The 22,545-nt window shown below is 37.4% G+C and overlaps 1 protein-coding gene across 8 annotated transcripts in view; it reads right to left on the bottom strand.

Moving 5' to 3' along the window:
- The window catches only part of NLGN1 (neuroligin 1), a 399,023-nt gene that overhangs the window by 213,140 nt on the left and 163,338 nt on the right, over window positions 1-22,545 (bottom strand). The window lies entirely within an intron of this gene.

Here is a 22,545-nt window from a genome sequence, read left to right on the forward strand (position 1 = left end):
ACTAAAAGCATACCCACCATAAACTATATTTATCCACTTAATTCGTTTTTTGTTGTTGTTGTTATTAGGAACAGCGGAGACAAGAACTGCCAAATTACCTCTTGCATTTGATGCAATAAGGTGGCTAATAAATGTCTTGACAGTTGGTTAAAACAATATTTTCTCTGAAATGCTAATTCACATTTCCAAGTTCAACCATTTAAGCTCATGCTTTACAAAGATAAGCATGGGTTTGTTTTTTTGTTTTTGACACATTCATTACATTTTTTTTAAATAGAACTGTAGATTCCCTTGAATCCTTTGACTACCTGCTGAGATATTTGTAAAGAAACATGAAAATCCATATGTAAATAGAAACAAGAGCGAAATCCTAGACCAACTGAAGACAATGATTTTTGCCATTGATTTCAATGGGACCAGGGTTTCACCCACAGTATAGAAAAGTTGCATTAAATATGGGAATTGAAGTTTTAGCTTGGGCAAGACACACAATATCATAATTCCTTGTTTCTAGAAATGGATGGCAAGACAAAATTCTTTCATGCCCAGCACCTGTATTATTAACAAGTATTAAGAGATTCATCGTATTTTCCAATGGGAAAAATGCCCACTCCTTTACTGAGTAATAAAAATATACACCAGAAGGAAAGTCAAAGGCTATTCTGAAAATATTTCCACATCATATATTTTACACACTTACGCACAAACAAAAGACAGTTGGAACTCAGCATTATCTTTCCTTTTTTTTCAGAGCTCTCTCATTTCCATGACATTCTGTAATTTGCATGCAAAAAAGCAATCAGTTCAAACACAGGACTAAGTAACAAAAAAAGAAAAAGCCAGCCAAGCACAGAGTAGAAAACAAGAACTTTCTCATGCATAAAATAGCAATAGACAAAAACAACAACAAAAAAAGAGATGTGTTGATATTTGCAGTAGATGTAGGCAAGAGACATGCATTAATGCTAAGCACTATGGAGGATTAAAACATTTGTATTTAAAAAGCCCTCTCTAGCTCTGTTGTTTTACAGGATATTAGTCATTCAGCATTAAACCTGTCGTTTATAGGCAAAATACCATGTATTTGAGTGATGCATTTAAAAAAAATTCATAAAATGTTTGTACCAGGTGCATAGGTTTGAGAAACAGAAACAACCCATGAAGTACCACGAGATTTTAACTGTGAACGTAGGAACAGGCCCATATTATTGAAAACCAAAGCTGAATACCTTAATTACTGCGTCAGTCAGGAGTATAGTTTTAAACTCATTCTAAATACAGAACACTAGAATTATACATCATAAATTAGACACGAGCATTTTTATAGTCACACCTGCAACAATCGTTCTGTTAAATACAGAGCCTTGGTGAATGCAATAGCTTTTCCTAATACAAGCCCTGAATGTAATCTTTACAATCTATGGTATCTAGATAATGTGACCCTATCCAAATACACACATTCAAACGTCTTGCTGTCCATCATTCTCGTACCATAGTAACTTTACTTCTGAAAGAATAAAACTAGAAAAGTGAAAGACGTATGCAAAGAATAACAATAATTTCATGGTGGGTTTTCAGCACGGTGAACAGGAAGAATGGACTTAAAATTCTAAGAACTATGAACTTAATGGAGCTATGCACTTAATAATGGAGAGTCGGACACAGCCAAAGATACAGAGACGTACACATTTTTAATGGCTTCTTGTTACTTTTAAATTTTTAAAAGTCACCAGAAAGGAACAAAGTAGCACCTAGAAAGGCAAACAGCACACATTTCTCCAAATAACTTGTACAGAGAGGGTAATTTCTTTCCTGGATGAAACCAAGGTAATGAATGTTACATTTTTTTAATAGCTGGCCTTTGTGGGGTATTTTGTATAGATCATGGTTCCAGATCTCACCAGCGATTACATAGTGCATCAAACATCTCAATGCAAATGACTGATCTCGTACCATCTCTGATTTTACAATACCGTGAAGCATAATTGAGGCTAGCTATTAAAAATAACCTGAGTAATTTTAGTATTTATACAGTTGTGAGTTTCTCTGGAAACCATAAAAAAAACCCAGACCATCTTCCTTATAATCATGTTGCAATACAGATTATACACAATTCCTTTTGCAAAGGGGCTGACCTATTTTTAAACTGGCATAGATTAAACATGCTTTCTAATACAGCTGTATATCTATTTCACAATACAGGGGCTCTGGCTTGCCTCATCCCCAAGCAGGAGGACCCATCCCTGCTGGAGACATGTGGCAGACCCACCAGGCACCACCCAACAGTATTCTGTTAAGGAAGAGGTGAGACATGATTTCTGCCACAAGTTCGCTCCAGTCAGCAAATATAACGGACCACATCCATTACATCTCAGCAACACCTAGCTTAGAGATACACAGACCAAAATGCCTGGGACAAATTTTCTGCTTCCTGGAGTTACAATGCTATCTGAGGTCTAGAAACCAAACCAGAGTTTGGTCCTTGTGCACCAGGCATGAAACTATTTACCTATTAGCTGTACTTTACCTATACATGCGGGGATGCTGTGAAATTTAATTTGTATTTGTAAATTGTTCTGCAATCCCTAAAAGAAGCATCAGCTCGAGACCCATTGTGCACATGGCTGTCTAAAATGGCATATGGCAACATCGAGTGGTTCAATCTTGAATCCTCAAAGAGGAAGCAGAGCTCTGAGCTTGACTGCTTATGTTCTGTGGTGCCCGTTTCACGTCTAGCTGCTGAAGAAATTTTCAGAAATCATGAAAGTAGTATTAAGAGAAGGTCTGGATTAGACTTCCACCCATTTCAGCAGTAATTCTCATTCTAAGAAATGGCTTTTCCCTGTGATTCTCTGGATAACAGACTGAACTGACTAAGAGCATCACTGTATGATCATAAAGAAAGACTGATGTCTTCAGTCCTTACACAGGAAAAAAATGCCGATATCAGTCAGACAAACAATATAAAATCTTATGGAAAGATCCTACAAAATGTAACAGCAATAGCCTTTTCTAGTAAAAATAAATCACGACTGAAATTGCTTAGTAGGTGTATAATTTTCAGTTACTTTCTGCAGGTTTGAATTAATATTCGACAAAGTTTATGATTTTGTAAATTAAATGTATCCCTCAACTAGATTTATTTCTTTAGCCCTGACTTTTTATTCAATATATGATTCTTTAGGATTCTTGATCATTTTAATATTCTTTTCAAGTAACAGAAACTAATTTTAAAAATAGTGATACTAAGACGTGATGGACTAGAAGCCAATGAAACAAAAGAGAGTATACATTTTACAGAATTATGATCAGCAAAAGTCTTTTGTGCACCATTACTTTCCACTGTTGTTCCACGGTAGCTTCTCTTCACCTTTCGTGAAGGCCCACATAGTCCTCCTCTTTGAGCATTTCATTTCACTTATAAAAACGGGCATCCATTACAAAAAGATCATTTTACTATGTTTAAGACATAAGCCTTCAAATAGACACACTGCCTTATTGTGCTCACCTAAATTTTAGCTGAAGTTTATGTAATAAATATTAAATATCAACAAAGTAATCAGATACCATAAATAATGGGGGGGGGGGGGGGGAAGGACACTAAAGCCTCTAAAATGCGAGGCAAAGATGATTTACTTGTCAAGAGCCTCTCTAAGGTTTAGTCTCATTTAGTCTCATGCTGTTGCATACCCATAACTCTCATTAATGCTAATGGGAAAGCAGACCCCTAAGTCAGTTTAAAAAGGGGAAGAAGTGATTACTGCATTTTATGTCTCCTAAAGGCAATGAATAGTCTTACTACAAAAGCTAAAGGAATGTTGTGTGCAGGAGGAACTCCTAACAAACTCTCTACTTATTTAATTTAAAAACAGATCTTACATTATTTAAAGTATTATTCAAATATTTACTTTATTTGTACTGCAATCAATGCTAAGTAACACAATGCATTTTAAAATCTCAATAGTTGACTAGTATATGCTTGCAGATGTCTTTCCTTTGCTCAAAATAAGAGAAATAACATACCTCCTGTCCAGTTAGCTAGAGTAATTATGTGCTCAGAAATAATTAAAGTCCAGCCATATTAATTCTGGTTTTTTATCATTCCCTTTGATGAAGGACTAAGGTACTTTAGCTCCCAAATACATTAAAGCTGATTATAAATTCTCTCTTTATGGCCTTGATTCGGCAGAAATTATCTGTGGCCTTTTGGACCGCATGTGTGTGGGAGGCATGGAAGCTGTGGATGTCATTAGCTTTTTGGCCGGGGAAAGCTATTAATCATAAAAAAGTCATACTGCAAGTTGACACCATTTTGTAAAACAACAGTACAAATCCTCTAAAGTTAATAAATCTGTGATTATGTATACAGCCATTGTTCGGGCCAAAATGTTCTCCTTCGGTAATGAGAAAAGTGGGAAAGAAAAAAAGGACCTTTTACATTAGGTTAAGTAGACTCCATGGATCTAGCAATTTAGAAATCTCCACAGTAATAATCATTCTTTGAGTTAAGGTGTCTGTTCAATAAAAAGGGAAAGAGATGAGATTAAGGCCAACTGCTGAAATAACACAGGTATTAGAAAAATTCACTGAGTGGGTCGCAACACCGTGGAATCCGGTAGTGCATATGTTAAATACAATTATATATTTGCCTTTAAACTTAGATAAGCGCCTCCATCCATCGCTATTTTGTCTTCATTAGCTCATTTTTTAATTGAGCATTGAAGATCTGTGAAGTGAAATTACCTCACCTTTTTAGGCCCTGCCCTCAGATCCAAATATAAAATAACCAATCCTTTGTTATTTCAACTATCATTTTTATGCAACACTCTCCAACTAAAAAAAAAAATCTCTGCTGAATTATCACAGTCTAGCAGATGTTAGCTGAGGCACAATAACATGTTGTACCTATCTCCTGTTTTTAATTTAAAAGAAATTAATGATGAGTTATTATTAACAATCTTCAGACCTCAACATTTTCAGTGAAGAGAATTAAAAAAATCAAATTCTTATATGTTGAAACTAAAACATAACTATATAATAATTTTTCTTATAAATGTAATGACAAATTGGAAAGATACAGCAAAATAGTCATTTGATGAATAATTTTATAAAATCATCTTCTTTCATTTGAAAATTAGAAAGCTGTCAGTAAAAAGAAAAGAACTAGAATTCCTTACAGAAATGAGATTTGGAAGGTACAAACGGCAGCTGGGTCTTAAGAAACACTTAATGGAAAAATATCTCTTTCTAGTATCAAACTTTGTTGCAATAGACAAAATCTACTTTATATTTTTCCTTACTACTGTCTTTCACCACATGCTCACTGCTTTGCTTATTTTTCCCCTTTAAATTCCTTCTATTTCCATACCGTACTTATTTGTAGAGTACATCAGCAGGGAAAAGCCCTGATCAACTTTGCTTTTTGATGATAACATTTGCACTCATGTTTTAACAACAAATGATGGCACAAACCTTAGTCGTTTCACATCTTACTACCTGATTTGTGATGACAATCAAGTACTGTAATTAGAGCTGCAAGTAACTCAAATTTGCATCCGCAAGTGAATGACAGGTGCAAATTGAACCCACAAAAGGGTTGCCAACTTTCTTTGAAAATTTACATGTATAAATGCTTTGTCACTAAAGAAGCTATTCTGACACTTCAAGACCAACTCCTGCTGTGTCTTTTATAACAGCATATTGCTGAAGTGTCACACAGAAAGAATGTCTAAGCCCCAACCTTTTTATTCACAAGATTAATCGCACTGGCTGGATCTTGATTTCCTTTAAATCTGAAGGAACTTCATTACAGAACACTAGATTTGTGTGAATTTAAATGAGATCAGAATCTGGGAATGTAGATAGAGTTTCACTCCTCTGCTTCCCATTTTAGGTGCAGCCTGAAATTCAATGTATTCTCAGAGGTGAAGGCACTTCGTGCTCACACGTCCTGTGGAGAGCAGCCCAAATGAAGTGTCATTTCAGGCTCTCTTTAAATCCCATTCCCTTTGCAATAAGGCCACTCTATAAATCAAATTCCCTTTCTAGAGGCTTTTGATTACATGATATGCCTTACATGGAGTCACGCAGCATTACTAGAAAAGCAGGCAGGATACGTACAGATCACCGGGTGAGGCATGGTCCCCGGGGCGCATCCACACAGCAAGCAAGTTCAGCCCCGAAGATGCACGCAGCATGCGCGCCTTATCCCTCTGGATCTCTGCCTGCATCGGGCACCCTTACAGTGTCCCACTGGATACTCTTTTGGATGGGTAAAGCTTTGCTCCACTCTGCCCCTGCAGAGCACCGCAGACAGTGGCACCACTCACGTAAATGACATTTGCAGGACAGGTTCAGAGACAGCACAGGTACTTTTTTTCCTAACTTCCCATAAAATACAAAGCTAATATCCTAGGTGAGCTGCCTGCTAATCCTTATAGGGTTGCAATGAAAACATAGCTCATGCATGGAGCATACTTAGTACAAGAAGCAATTCAGTGGAAGAACCAACAGCCTGACAGTTATCCTAGACATCGTAGCTTCTGAACCACCCTGACTTCTGTTCTAGCTAATGGGGAAAAAAAATTACATTGGAAAGGGGAGAGTGGAGAGAGACATTTATTTATTTTCTTTCCAGTGGAAGTAGGGAAAGGAACAGATGCTTATAATAAAGCAGTGGCTGTCCCACCCATTGGAATTACATGCGAGGAAAAGGATGCTTCAAACGGACCAGGACTCTGCCGGTCAATGTTGACACAGAAAAACAAAGCCCACGCATTTAACCAGGAACGCTGCAGTGGGAGTACAAAGCTCCAGAGGTGAGGGATGGGCAGGTAACAGACATGAAAAATGAAATTTGTAAGCTGTTATATGGCCATTATCATCAGCATTTACCACTCCGGTGCCACCTCACTTGCCTATATCACAAGTCCATACAGCTTTTAACATTTTGCTTGCATTAATAATTCATATTGTTTTACAGATACTCATATTCCAGGGTGACACACCGCTATAATGAATTGAATGCAACATTACACAGCTGTGCCACCACCTGAGCTTTCAGATCATGAATCAATTCTCTCTCTCTCTCTCTAGGTAATGACTACAATCCAGATCCTAATGAAAACACATGCACATGCTTAACTTTAAGCCTCCGAGTAAGTTTTCTGAAGTCAACAGGCTAAATCTCCTAATGATATAAAGATAGATCCACTACCATTAACGGAACTGCTCCTATTTGCATCTGGGCCAGGAGGTCGACTCAGGAGTAAAAGTTAAGCAGGAACGAGTATCAAAAATTTCTAATTTTCCTCATTTATTCTGTGGATAAATCTAATCAACAAATAGAATTTCAATCTCTTGAACATACTATCAAAGCTCTGTGATGAAATTAAATTTTCTTTTTTATGAATGCATTGCTTTTTAGTCTGTCTACATAAAGTGCTACATTCATCTTCTACAGCTCTCATAATCAAATTGCTTCCTAATTTTAAGGAAGATACGAACTTGTTTCAGACCACAAGCTTTAAAAAAGTGATCGTATTTAGCTCATGCAACAGAACTGAAGATTTGTAATTTTAAGATCCAAATTTTCAGTTCCAAAAGGAAGATTTACAATTGCCAACAATATATCAACGTTAATCTTCATTTTCTTTCAAAGATCTCGACGGTGTTGCTCTAATACCAGAGCAAGTCAGGATGCAGTAAGTGCATCCTTTGTATAAGGATATATGAAGAGACACAGCTGAGAAAACCACCATCAATTTAGGTAAAACTGGTAAATTTTCTTCTCTTTTTTGCTGCTTTTGTGCCTTTTTTGTGTGTTATTTTGTTCCAGACAGGTAGGGTGGGTCATCTACTACAATATGTTATCAGAAAGCAGTCTCTGCTACCTTGCTACCTCTTGACTTAAATACCGAAATATAATTAAAGCCATACTTAAAAAAAAAAATCCATCTTATTTTACTTATTCATTGTTTCCTTCTGTTCACAGATCTGGAATGGAAAAGATTCAGCCCAAACCAACAACTGGACAAACAAACATAACCTTTGTAATCTTGCCCCCAAACATCTCTCTTTGGAAAGCAGCTAGCCCAGAAACAGCGGTGTCGGCAGAAGAGAGCGCTTTGGGATTCTTGCACAAGCAATTACCTTTGCTAGGGACAAACACTGCAGTCTGCCTTCTGCTGGAAAAGCCTTCTCCCCAACTAATTCTATTAACTGCAGGGGCTGGTGTTACAGCAGCTATATAGTTTTGTTTATGGCACAGCTGAGCATACAGTCCAGCTCTCTTGAGACCCAGTTTCCTAGCCTAAATAGCAGAGCAAAATGGTCTTCATGTAACCATGTAATTGAACATTGCAGAGAAAATCAAGTTAATTGTGCATAATATTTTCATATAGAGTTTGGAATGAAATAAGTTCTCCCACCCTTCTCCCCAATGTACTTCATGTCATCTGGTTTTAAGCCACATGCTTTGAGCTCTATATAATTCACTGTACCACTGCAACCTGTGCAGTATTTTACCATCTAGAAATCCACCCCCTTGCATACCATAGAGATCATAAATAATACACAAGTCTTACTTTTCAATTTTCTGAATGAGCCCCTATCAGTAAAACTTAATGCTCCAGCTACCTCACAGAGCTGAATTTCTTCAGGAAAGTGGTAAAGGGGAGAACGGCTTGTGTTGTGTAGCTGACTGAAGCCAACCCTCTCCTTGCAAACACTCATCAGACAGAGGGGCAGGGAGTTTTTGGCAAAACACCTTGTTGATCAACCTTTCCATTCCCTCATATTAATCCCAAATCACTGCATTTCTTGTCATGTTTTGAGTAGCGCAAAGAAAATCTGGTTCTATAGTGAGCAACCGAGGTAGACGCTATGTATGCCGAGTCATCGCCAGTAGGCTAAATTAGACAGAACTGCACCCTCCTTCGTTCCTTGTAAAGGCTTGTCTTCAGCATTGGCCAGAACGTCCCAAGCATCTCACGCTAATGCTGGTACCCAAGTCACGGAGTTTCCTTGTTCTTACTATTGTACCCAGGTTTGTCTCCTGTGATCTCAAGGGCAGAGATAGCACTTCTGATACTTTACATCTGTCTGCATGTACAGTTATATTTAAATGTTTTAAAACATTCACACAACAAAAGTTTCTTCCTGGAAGGTAAAGGTGGATGATTTTCTTTTAGTTATATATGGCTATATAGATATACATGTACACACACATCAAGGCAGGTTCTCCTGTATGACTTTTTAACACCGAGAGATTCTTCCTACTGATTTGAAGTTCTGAGCATTACTGAAATATTAATAGAAATACATAAAAGAATTAATAAATACTGATACTAATAACCTGGTGTTCAGAACTACAGTCTTTCCATTAACTTGGACCTTAAAAAGAATAAAGATGCTTTAAGTCAAACGTTTCTCCACTAGTCAAGGCTTTCAAAGCATCCTGGAAAGACCATTTAATTGGGACTGTGGTCACCAGCTTTGAGAAACGTAATTATATCTGCTCTCATTACCACACCTTTTGACAGAATCAAAATGCATAGCTCTGAGAAACAGTGATGGGAGAATTGAGGGGGCAGCATTTATGTAAAAGGCTGTCAGAAGAAAAGTGCCTTGCCTCACTTATTTTCTTGTATTTACATACTGTATTTTTAGAAGAGCATAATTTTAGGCAAGAAAACTCAAAACATCTCAGCAATGGAGCCGTCAAAAAACAAGAACAGCACAGCCAGCACTTGAAGATAAGTGGGATCAAATACTTGTCATAAGAAAAATCATTTTCATTTTGACATGTTTTCAATATTAGCATGGTACTTGTTTTGAAACTACAGTTGACTTGCTCTGCATGTTATATTAAGGATTCCCAAATGGATAGATAAAAACCTTATACTGAATGGAGCATGAAAGGAAATCAGCCCATCACTTCTAATCTAGCAGAACTTACAGACAGGCAGCGATACTCGGGACCACGTATTTACACAGCTACTGTCGACTCCTATATGGACAGAAGGCTCGAAACCCTTCTAGTAGAAGCTTTGCCTTCGTGCTTACCATTTAATAATTGAATACCTTAACACAGAAGCCGGTGAACAGGAAATGATCATCAAAATAAAATAGATTTACAAAATGTCAAGTCTAGGACTACAATGTATTATTTACAAAAAGCACTGCAAATGTAAGAGCAAAATGTCAGGGTAGCCCTTGCTTCCATTTTCACAACAGCCATTTAGGTGAGAGTTGACGGGTTTGGGACAATATGACATTTCTAATTCTTTATCTGCTGACAATAACCCTGCTCTCTGGAGGAAAGCAACAAAATGCACAGCAGATAAAAGCATAACATTTCTTAGCATTGGACACAAGGTACTTGCACTTATTTTTATTTACTTTCCTTCTCAGAAGTCTACTTGCTTAGGATCCCAGTATGGGCACAGTTACCAGGGTTTTTATACTGAGCTACATTTCTCTTTTTTAAAGCTGACCCTAGTGGGGTAAAAGGTACTTTCTTTTCCCTAACAAATATAGAGAACTTACATAAACAGTATAAACTACTAAATTATTATGATGGTCCAAGGTTTCATGCATGGGTCTTTTGATAAGAAAATTAGTAGCTAAATTAAATATAGCATTTTGTAACAACTACACACATAACATTTAGTTACTTTATAACCACTTTAACTCTTTAGTGATCATTATTAAGGTTTGTTTCTTTATGAGTAGTCCATGATATGACTAGAATAACTTCTGCTTCGAAAGCAAACAAATCTAGGAGGACTATTTCTGAGAATATGTGAGCAAACGGTCCTTATGACCCTTTCCCAAGCCAACCAAAGTTAGTGAAAAAAATATCGCAGTAATCCAAGCTCCATCCTGCTGAGCAGAATGAGTGCCTACAGCAAGCATGGCAAACGACTGGCGCCAGAACACTACTTTAGACCATCAAACTACCAAACAAACTGGGGAAAGGGAATGTTATTCCTGTAACAGACAGCTAATAGCCTGTTCCTACGGGGTGGCAAAGATTGCTTTTGCTTATAGAGCCAACAGTAAGGATAACCTCAGTCCTTGTTTCCACATCAGCATCAATAATGAGTAACTTCCATAGTAGGAGGCAAAATTTTAAATTTACAATTTTCCTTTAAGATTTTAGTTTGTTAGCATTGTGGATTCAATAAAGTTTTGGTAACGTTAGACAGGTTGATTCCAGCCCTTCAGCTACGGGATTATTAACTAAACTGTACATGCAGGGTATTAATGTAGACACATAGGAACAATCCAATTAACTTCGATAGATTCCGAGAGCTTTTAACTCATGCCTTCAGATATACGGATGTGCTAAGTGTATATTAACTTTATGATTTAGATGTAGGAGAAAGTTCTAGAAATGTATGTGGGCATAGATGACTTCTACATTCACTGCTAACATGAGAGTTAAAAATAATTCTCTTTCTCCTGGGATTTTCTGTGTACAATATGGGTATATCTCATGGAGAAAGACTAGATGCAGAAAAAATAGTTTGAAAGCAAAGGAAAAGGAACCTATTACTGATAGCAACTCCCCCAAAATAAATAATAATCTGTGTTTACTTTTCTTTTATTGGTGAAATCTGGTTTCCTGGAAATAAGACTGGTCAGGATCACTGGTCAATGATATTCACTAAGTCTTTGTATGTTAAAAGTTTTTGATAGAATAGTTCTATTCTGTTATCACTGTTATGCAGTCTTACACTTTTTTGAAGTAATGATTATAGACACAATTGGACTTCTATATAGACAAAACATGAATGAACTGCTTCACTTAATAGAAGCAATTTAATAGTTTTACATTGTCAGAAACTTAAAAAGCAGAGTTGATTTATGTTTCAATGCAAAGCAGTAGAAACAACTTTGCAATTAGTTTCATTTGTGAATTAAAACTATTTTTATATGAGGTTATTATTCACTGTGGTTTTGGACAAGGTTCCAAACGCTTGCATGCTGAGCTAGGCTGTGTCCTCAGTTTGGAACTGCTTTCATAGAAGTTACAGGACTTTTTCTTGCCCATTCTCGTTCCCCGCAAGCCTTTCAGCTTAACCTCTGACTTCATCCCCACCCATTACACACAGTTAGTGTAAGAGCAACTTCTGAGTTTTGCACATCTCCAACAGGCTGTGAATTTTAGCAGACTGCAGCTGTTCATTGCAACAGGCTGCTCCCCACTACCAGCTGTATGATAGGCATCAATGCAAATCACACCTGAGCTGGCTTTCCTGTACTCTGAATAACATACATAGAAGTTCAAACTTCAGTGATGGTTTTAATTCTGTTGAAGAGTTGGGACTAATACTGCAGTAGCCAGCTTACAACTACTAAAGAGACTAACATATGTTGCAATTAAATACACCAGCCTTTGCAGTGTCAATATACCCTTTGTCTTTTAAGGTGCCATTCTCTGGGCCGGTGTCTTTCGCTGGTACCACTGATGAACAAAGTAATTTATGCCATGATGCGAGCAAGTCAGAATGCACTGGTGTTCCATTAGTGATTTAAGTTCTACAGTGGGATATCCAAATTCAAGGGAAAGAGCTACAACTTTAGGAGTTATAAGCTTTAAACTATGAAGACTAAATGTAGTTCCCCACATGCAAACTAGGTGTCTAAAGAAGCAAGGGCCATGTCAATAATGGACTTTTCAACAAGGACCATGTAGATAATACAGCCAGTGTAGCCAGCAGAACGATACCAAACCCTAATGTAGACCCCCTAATGACCTGTAGGCACCATGAATGTTGGTGCACTCCTACACCATCTCTCCTCAAACTACAATGGGTGTGCAGACAGTTGGCTCACACAGACAGCTACAGGGTGACCCCTGCGTGACAGCATCTTAATCTGGAACCGAATCCCACTCCCAGTATCCAGAAATTAGAATTAGACAGACATGGGTGGTGAGGAGTACACATCCCTCACACAAAACAGTAAGATTTTTAAATTTCCTTTCTTGACACAATCAATTGTATAGTTTTATAAAACTTGTCAGTTCCTTGTTAAATTTTGTGTGGAGTTCCTTTCATACAGACAGGAAGAACTGAATTTATAAACTCGCATTAAAGTGAACATACTGTGTAGCATTACACCTATATAATAGTCTGATAGTCTATTGTCTTGAATATTAGTGCACATCACTGAAAGCACAGATGGGTGATTCAAATAAGTATGTGTCATATGCAAAATTCACTGAACCTTTAAAGTCTTCCAACTAGTTGCATCTGTCATATCTATTATGTCAAATAATAAACTGCAGAGCCTATTTTGGGTTTCAAGCTTGAATTAAAGGTCCCTAAGATCCTCCCTTCCCATCACCCTTCAGAGCAAAAATTACATCGCTAGGATCTATGAAGGGAGAACAAAACATCTAGAAACCTGTACCATTTTGATAGCAAAAGGTTCCATTTACATCTGTCTTGTTACAAGCACTTGCTCAGGCCAAAACCTGTACTTTTATACCCACCTACTGAAATTTCTCAGTTGAAAAACGTTCGGTCTCCTTCTGCTAAAAATTTGCCCCAAAGTTTCATTTTAACTTTGAATTTTAATTTTCTTAAAAAGAAAATGATATATTTAAAGGACCACAGCTGTCTGGAAAGTACATATTTGACAGGCATACAGTACTAATTTGGAAAATGAGTATGATTTACTTGATGAGTCACAATGAATGTCTGTAAATATATATCCAAGTTCTTTACTAGAGACTAGTCTTGCAAGCTGTATTACACAGAAATCACACTTAAACACGCGAATGTCTCCCCTGAAGAAGAATGGAGGCCAAAGCTAACAGCTCCCATCTTCCTTATCGCTTTCATGCTTTTGGTTGATGAAGTCCAGAAATATGAATCTGTCAAAGAGTGCAATTATTGAATGCAACAGATTTTTGCAATTTAACCTGTTTTGTAGAATAGAAATCCCATGGCGTGGCAATGGACAGCCCCTGCTGCAGATGAAATAGCAGCTCCATTAAAGCCAGGCACCTCAGGCACTGGCCTGGCTATGAACGATAGGAACGGTTCTGGCATCCTGCAGCACACTCCCGGTTGCTATCTCCCCTTCAGGCCCTGCAAACGTGTGTTTGCCTGGTTCTGTGGCAGGAGAAAACATGGATATTGAGCCCTGGGGAGGAGGCAGGGTGGGCAGAATAAGCAGGAAGAAAGCGCAAGGACACAACTGCATCTGTGCCTTAGATGGTGAACAACACAGATTACTTAGCAAATCAGCACTTGGTAGGACAATCCTGCTTATCAGGTTTCCCTCTCACCTTTATTTTGAGGAAAATTGTATAGAACAATTCTGGCAGTATCAAAGCCTGTTGGATTTCCCAGATTTCAATGCGAAGAAGGAAAAGGAGGGCATTTTGCATCACGTCATCCTCCATCTAACAAAGATACTTGAAAAAATAGTGCAGCTCATTGACAGAAACACGACATTTCAAACTCAAATCTGAAAACATATCCATTGATAGCATTAATTTAAGATAATCAGGTGACTAATTGGGTGACTAATAGTGTTAGCGAATAGAAAAAGAAGTTGAGGTTGTAATCAGAGGCAAATCTCAGCTCCTAGAAATGCACTGGGCAGAACACTGAATACTAAGCCATAATGATCACATACTTGCTTCTTATTTGCCAACATAAAATGCTGAAGTATTGAAAATTAAGAGAAAAGTATGTTTATTGCTATCATAAGCCATCAAGCTGTTTTAAATATGTTGATTTTTTTTTCTTTAATTTATAAAGAAAACAAACCTTTCAAAACAGTACAACTTAGGCTCAGAGAAGGCATTTCTTTGAGCAGTTTCTCATCGCAAGTAAAACAACGTAATGAAAATCACCTCATGTACCTAAGGATGGCACATGTTGTACGGATGGGAAATCAAGGCTATGCTAAGAATGTGGCAAAGCATTTAAGATTTAAGCATCTGAGCAAATTTAAATACATGAGTTACTCCTGTGAGTGTCATTGGCTTCATCCTGCTTACACGAACAGGATCGTCAGAAGCCATTTCAGAGAAGTCTCAAAATGTACTTTAAAAGGACAGAAGGGAAAGGAGATTTTCTGTAGATAGTTGCCAGCTGATTGCTTTTAATGATCTTAACAATGCTGGTGCTTTTCATTTAGGCTAATAATTATACATTACAGTGCCTAAAGCCCTGTGTAGAACTTTCTAAAAAAAATCAATGCAAAGTTGTAAAATTATACCTTAACCATGCCTTTTTTTCCTTAAATATTTTGCGGGACCAGGGATTATGCAACTGGATAGCAGCAGAATGCCAAGCAACCAATAAAAAAGTTCCAAAACAGCTAATTTAACTTTAGGACACACTAACAAATGTAAATTAATATTTTAAATTTGATGAAATCATTTCTCCTTCCTTCTTGCAGTGGTATGATAGTATTGTAAGCTCTTCCAGTATGTAAACTCACAAGAATAAAATCACCACCACGTTTAACACATTGAAAATTCCTACAGCTACTAATACTTAAGTTAGTCAAAGGTTAATTAGCATCTGTGAAAGGGAAACTGAAGTTACTCCAGCAACATTTGAAATCTGTTCTCTTTTTTTTTTTAAAAAGCATTAAAAAACACATTAAGATGACTATTAAAAACGTACTACAGATTGATTCCTTACTTGTTAATAGTAATGACTGATACAGTCAAGAATTGCAGAATTTTTTTTGTCTAGTGTTAAATCTGAATACGAGTGAGGCAGTTAGCTGTTCTGTTAAACCCCCTACATGATAACATAGTCACTAGATTATGAGGGGAGGGGTAGGGGTGTGTATTTACAACTCTAGATCCATGCTAGTAAACCATGACTCCCTGATTATGTGAAATGCCCCCAAATGAGTATAAAGACAGTCTTTTCTAAAAATGAAAAAGCCAGAAAGCCAGGACAAGGCCCATATTACAAAAGCAAGTTGCAGTCATGCCCTACTTTACAAGCCTAAGTGGAATTCACGTGGTTCATAAGCCTTCGGTAGCCTTTTGTAAAAGGATGAATTTCTGTTTTGCTGTGTTTTCTGAAACACACACCGATCCTAGGTCAATATTTTGCTATTAAAAATAAGTAGTTCACACAGCACTTAGATGTCCGAGATCTTTTTAGAAATATTGCAGGCACTTGCACATATATAAAGAGCATTTTTCAGAAGCAGTTGCAGCGTATTATTTTTGGAAGAGTTAAAGGATAAGAGTAACTTTAGATGTAGGTTTCCTTGGGCTTTGGAGGATGAAAGGGATTAACGGAGGGTCACAAGAGGAGGATGGAAGAAGAAATGGAAAGAGAGTGCTGTTGGATGTAGCTTATCCTTTCCCTAGGCAGTGGTTAGAAGTGCCTACAAGAGGAAAAAGGATTGACTACTTCTTGCTGCATGTTTCCAACAGTGATTCCAACAGAAGGATGAGTATGGTCAAAATGAGATTTTCCTATTCTCTTTGTTAAGAGCAAGACTAAGGCTGCAATGTCCTTTATACAGAATTTGATTTAGTGTAAAACTCTTAGCTCCTTCAGGCTAAGAGTGACTGGGTAGGACTCTACTCACTCCTTGTTTCATTAGAGGATTTGAAATAAAGCTGAGAAATGTATCCCATGCAGTTATGTGCTGCTTTTTTGGAAAGAACATATATTAAAAAGAAGATTGCCAGTACTCCTTGAAATTCGTGCACTGAAACACTGAATTGGATTTACAACAATTCAAATTATTATAGACAAAGCTATGGCAACTCCCTATCAGGTACTTAGTATAGCAAAATGATTCTTCATCAAGTACGTGTTGCTGTATTGCAATTTTTTTAAAGTGTCATTAGGATGAACAACATAGCCCCAAGTGTAGGATTGAGTTTGGAATCCCTTCTATTCTTTAAAAATAAGAATGAATTGGAATCAAACCTCCCACAGCTAATACAGATCTTTGTACAAATAAGGGCAGTGGGTGATGCAAGTTACACTGCTCTTCTGCTGCACAGGCAAAAGAAAAAAATTCCACATTTGTAAGAGTATAACCCATTAACTCCATGAATATTTGATAAACTTTGCAATGACACTGCACACCGTATTGCAACAAACAAGCTTTTTTAAAAGCCCGCATTTAATTTCATTTATAAAAGAAAGCCTTTTCTTAAAAATATTAAGCTATGCACTTTGCAAGTCATTGTTTTAAATTTTGAAATATAAATAGATTGAAAACAGTGCCATAATTAATGTCTTGTTATTAAGTCTATGCATAACGTCAAAGGTGGAGAAAAAAGCCTCTATAAATTTTGAAAAACAGTATACTATCACACATTTTCTAAGAGGGTAGGAAATTTAACATTACCTGGCAGGCCTCTGGGCCTGCTAAGCATATAATGAAATAGTCCTGGGAGTAATGTGTACATTTCTGACTATCAGATTATAGGAAGCACAATGCAAAGATTCCAAATATACAACAGATGGCAACTGAAATGAGTCAGGTTCTCTGCATGTAAGACATGATACAACTATGCTAAAATTAATTTCTAGACTTCAGAAAACAGGAAACTGAACAGATATGTAACAGAAATGAGAAAACAAACAGATATGCCGGGGAGCTGTTTGAGATTAAACCTCACATACAGGCATCGTACGATATTAGTGGAAAAACAGGAGGACATACTGCAGAAACAATATATCTACAGACTGAACCTAAGCTTAACATAAGGTGACTTAAGCATAATTCTCCTGCAGCATGGTCAGAAACAGCAGCTTTGTGCAGCTTTTAAAGGCTGGGCAGAGGGAAAAGAAAGTCAAAGGTTCAACTACTGTGCAAATTTATCATTAATTGCAATTTTAGGGTTATATAGACTCAAGGTCTTTGGAGATCTGAGCTAGAACCAATTGGAGAAATTTTCAGAGGCACAGAAGGGAGTAAAGCACTATGTCTCCACCACCTTTTGACCCTCACTTCTTTCTGCCTTCAACATTTCTTGTGTTTATTACTGTTCTTACAACAGTCGCGAGTATCCGAGTATTTCTTATAAATGAATAAATTTACGATCACACCTCACCTGTGAAGTACAAATGTTTTTGTATTTCCATTTGGGAGAATGGAAAACAAGTGAGTGATGAAATGGTTTGCTTGAGGTCACATATAAAGTGTGGCAGAAGTGGTTTAAAAATTTCTCATCTCATTGTGCATTCCTCTTCACCAAGCCTGTACACACTTTGAGCGCTTGAAAAGTGAGATGCATTTTATCTACCATCTGTGTGATTTGCCAAAAACACCCCAAACCTTTAAGAAGGTTAATAGTATGCTGTTTATTTCTACACAATTTTGCAAAAAAAGTGGGGATACTCTAGTCATTAGTGATCAGTTTTTAATAGTTTTGTTTCTGGGAAAAGTGTTCAACATCCTTTTCTCTATCTTATTGTATCAGTATCTTAAGGCAACAGCTATTACACAGTATATTTTTTCTTATTCCTGTTTCTGCTAAGCCCTTTCTTCCAAAAAACACCAAGGAACAGATTTTTTTTTTTCCCCCCAGTCATTTACACTGAGCTTTGACATTTTCTGCATTTTTTGTGACCTTGGGAAAAGTAACTTCATGATTAACACAGAAATACAAGACAGACCTCAGCAAGAAATGATAGTCTAAATCGTTTCTTATGAAGCCTCATAATTTAACCTCTCTGTTATAAAAATTCTCAAAGCAAAATTAGGTTTTTTACAGCCACTGGAGGTGCACGACCTTTATCTTTTTTCTGCTGTTAATTGCTTTCTTCATCTCTGTGGCTTCAATTCTACGATTCTTTTTACAATAGTGGAAATATTGAAAGACTAAGTTTCTTTTTCTACAAATGGGAAATTGTTAAAACATCGGAAAGGTAAACATCCAAATGCTACTTATACTGCTTCATCTCCCTTCAGAGTTCATAATAATGCTTTCCCACTCGGCTTTAGGCACAACTATTGAGCACAGAGTAATCTCGCTCTGTATGAATAAACCCAGTTATTGCACAACACGCCACAGATAACATCTGCTGCTGTGCATCGGGCAAGCATGAAAGAGCTGCACCCTTAACACCCCTGTTGAGCCCTGTTCTGTAGACTTAAGGCAGGCGTAATGAGCATACAACCAACGCTGACTTACGTACAAGGACGAATTAAATGCATTTTTTGTGCTTTTTCACTTTTGTCCCTTTAAGATACATTTAACCATGACATGGTACAGCAATATCCTACTTGGAACTGCAGACTCTGGCTAAGACAAAGCACAGAATGTCCTTCTCATCTGATGTGCCTTCCACTAGGGGCAATATCACACACGAATGTTGGTCTTGTACACGTGGTCTCACAGGTCATTTCTATCTTTCATTTTCAGGAGCCTGTGGAGGATCTGTTCTACTAAAAACCATAACTTAAGCTTAATATATCAGCTATGCTGACAAAAAAGTCTCTCTTTTTTTAGGAAGCACAACCAGCTGAGCAAAGGTAGGCCTGCACCTGTATCGAAGTGTGCATGTGGTACAGATGATACTGCACCAGGGACACTTCCCTCTCGTTCAGACTTCCCCTCAGTCTCCCACACTTTGGTCCTGGCTGGCTCCCGTGTTAGTACTTGCATTCTTTCAGTAAGGCCTGAAATAAGAGAGCTTTTCTTTTTCTCCTGCTAACTGGCTGAAGAGTATTTTACAAGGCTTGCTGAGAAAAAGCTATTGTAATGTTTTTGTGTCGCTATGTGCCACCACAGTGAAAAAAAAATAAAACAAACCCTTGAGCTTTACTGGAAACTATGTGGGAAAAGGGATGCATCCAAAAGCAATGCATGTATCCCCTTTATTTCCCATACCCTGGCAAGGCAAGGCAAGCCTCTCCTACAGAGTCTAATCATGAGCCCAGATACTCGTTTCAAATACTGCAACTGACACTTATGGCTGCTAAGGGCAAATTTGAAGTGTGCAAAAACGTCTGTCTTTTATTTTCAAGAACGCAAATCACCTTGCATTCTTCCTACTCCTCCCTCTTCCTTCTGTTTCCACTTTAACCTTTCCAAATTTCTGCTGGTGTCTTTAAAACCTTCTTACAGTTATTTTTTTTTTAATGTTTCAAAACAAAAAAAATATCTCCAGTTTATAGGAAATTTTATTAAAAAGTGGGATTTCCTGCAGCTTCCCACCCTTCCAATGTGGTTCTCCTTGCTTGTTTTTTGGGGGTTTTGGTTTTTTTTTTTTTGTTTTTTTTTTTTTTTTGTGCTACTCTCTTTTGAAGTCCCAGTCCTAAACAGCGTTACGCTCCTATTGCAAGAGTACATGCAAGAATTGTTTGCAATGCTTCCTGAAAGGGTAAGTACAGACGGATAAGAAAAGGAATCAAGATATTGGGAATTAAATCCAGGTCTTTATCATTGCGGTTCAGAACACTTTATCCCAGCAATTCACGATTAACTTTCAATTCATCATTACAGTTGGTAAATCATCTTCAAACAAAGGATCCCTGTGGGGACCCCAATGTTGTATGGTCATTTCTTTTTTTTTTTTTTTTAATCTTATCCTTTAAGCTGATTTTGAAAGTCCTTTCCAAGGTTTTTGGAAAGTTACAACTATGCTTTGCATCTTTTGAGCGATTTTATATATCATTGGAAAGCATATATATTTTGAGGAAGAAATAAGTGTTTATTCTTTTAACTCCATCAAATCTGCTTCTATTTTTCCTGTAACTCCTAGTGATTTCATAGCATGTTTAGATTTTCACAGCTTTGTCAGAAAGGGAGTGCTGAAGCTTTCATAGAGTCCAAAATGTTAATGGGTCAACTAATACTGGTCACCTAAAAAAAGAAAATAGTCTAACTGTAACTTCCTACTCTTCTCATTTGTTCTGCTTTAGCTCTATTGAGTTTATAAAAGTCAATTCCAATGGAGCTATTCCTAAACCAGTAAAACACAAATCTGGCTCTAAACTTACTCAGTTTTCATTTATCCAGTCCACTGCGATTAAGGGATTTTTCTTCACTGCCGCCTTAAGGGGGATCTTGCCTAGATGTTCCCTGTAACCAATTCCCCATCCACACAGCAAAACTCTTAACTCGGGCGCGGGGTAACTAGAGCGTTCCTGTTGATCTTTTTAGGTACAGTCTAACACTACAGTGCTGCTTACTGTAAAATAGTAATCCACATGCTTTGCACTGAGACATGCTAAACCTCTCAGGTAAAAATAATCCTCTCGCAGCTATACAGCGTTTCTTCATGGTCCCCAAAAGACAAATTCCCCTCTGCTTCCCTGATAAAGAAGAGTAGACCATCTCAGCTTAGTGGGTCACTATGAATTGTGAAGGTGACATCTGACATCCCATGGACATAAACAAGTGCTGACAGCACCAGCACCGAGGCAGAAAAGCAGAACATGTTCAAGGGTGGCTTTTCAACGTAGCTGCCAAAGCAGGAATTCACATAAAAGCCTATCACCGAAACTGTCTCCTGTTCAGAAGACTCGCCTGCCAAGGTAGACCAGACTTCCAGGGGAAAAAAATGCATGCCGCTTCCTTGCTGAAACAAAGAGTTTCTAAATGCTAGCTGCTTGCTAGATTAGAGACCCCATAAACCTCCTTTTGAATTGCTAAAATCATTACTATTAGCAATTTGATGCCATACAACACTTTGCAACTGCACGGAGATGCTTCCAAGGCAGATACCAGAGAGTACAAGAGAAACAATGCAACTTCTATACAGTGAAAAAGTACCTATTCCATGAATAAGTTGGTTGTCCAGAATAAAAATATTTAATTTGTAATGACTGTGGCTAGAGGTTCAGGTTTGTGACAAATTTTACTAGAGAAATCTTTTGTCTTTCCTGCTGGTATTAAATTACCAGTCACACTCATTTTTATTCAATTGATTCTTTTTTCCCAGAACCTTACCATGAATTCTTTATCATGTGTTGTTTATAAAATATTTAAGAAATATATAACCTTATCTACAGAGACATATTTCCTTCTAGCATACTTTTCACATAAAGACCAGAACCATTGAGTACGAACCCCATAATAAATTAACTAGAAACCACAATTAACTGGAGAAAAAAAGAAAAGAAACAAGTAACCTAAAACAATATTTAACAAGAAGCTCTAATAGCACCAAAATCCAAAAAGCTGTCAAGATGACTAGAAGCAAAAGCCTAACGTCTCCCATACCAGAAGGCTCCCATACCACAGGGCTCCCTGAGGCAATGTGCACCCACCAACCAAAGCTTGAGGTAAGCTCCGTTCCAAAATTACCTTTGCAGTGAAAGTAAATATACAAGGGGTGGGCATGGTCCTCTATTAAAAAAATCAGTGGTACCTTGATGCCTGTGATCCCTTGGCTAAGCCATGCCTTTTTTTTTGTTTGTTTGTGAATGAAAAGTTTCAATTAATTCAAAATGTAGCCGTTTACTTCCTTAGTGGTATCAACAGCTAACAAGGTACCATCCCTTTTTCTTTCTCTACACCGATTCCCCATAGAATACTCGGTCAAATCCAAGGTCTTGCTGATACACTTCAAAAAC

Source organism: Nipponia nippon, unplaced genomic scaffold, assembly GCF_047370975.1.
Source record: "Nipponia nippon isolate SJK-2023a ecotype South Korea unplaced genomic scaffold, ASM4737097v1 scaffold_7, whole genome shotgun sequence".
NCBI lineage: Eukaryota > Metazoa > Chordata > Aves > Pelecaniformes > Threskiornithidae > Nipponia > Nipponia nippon.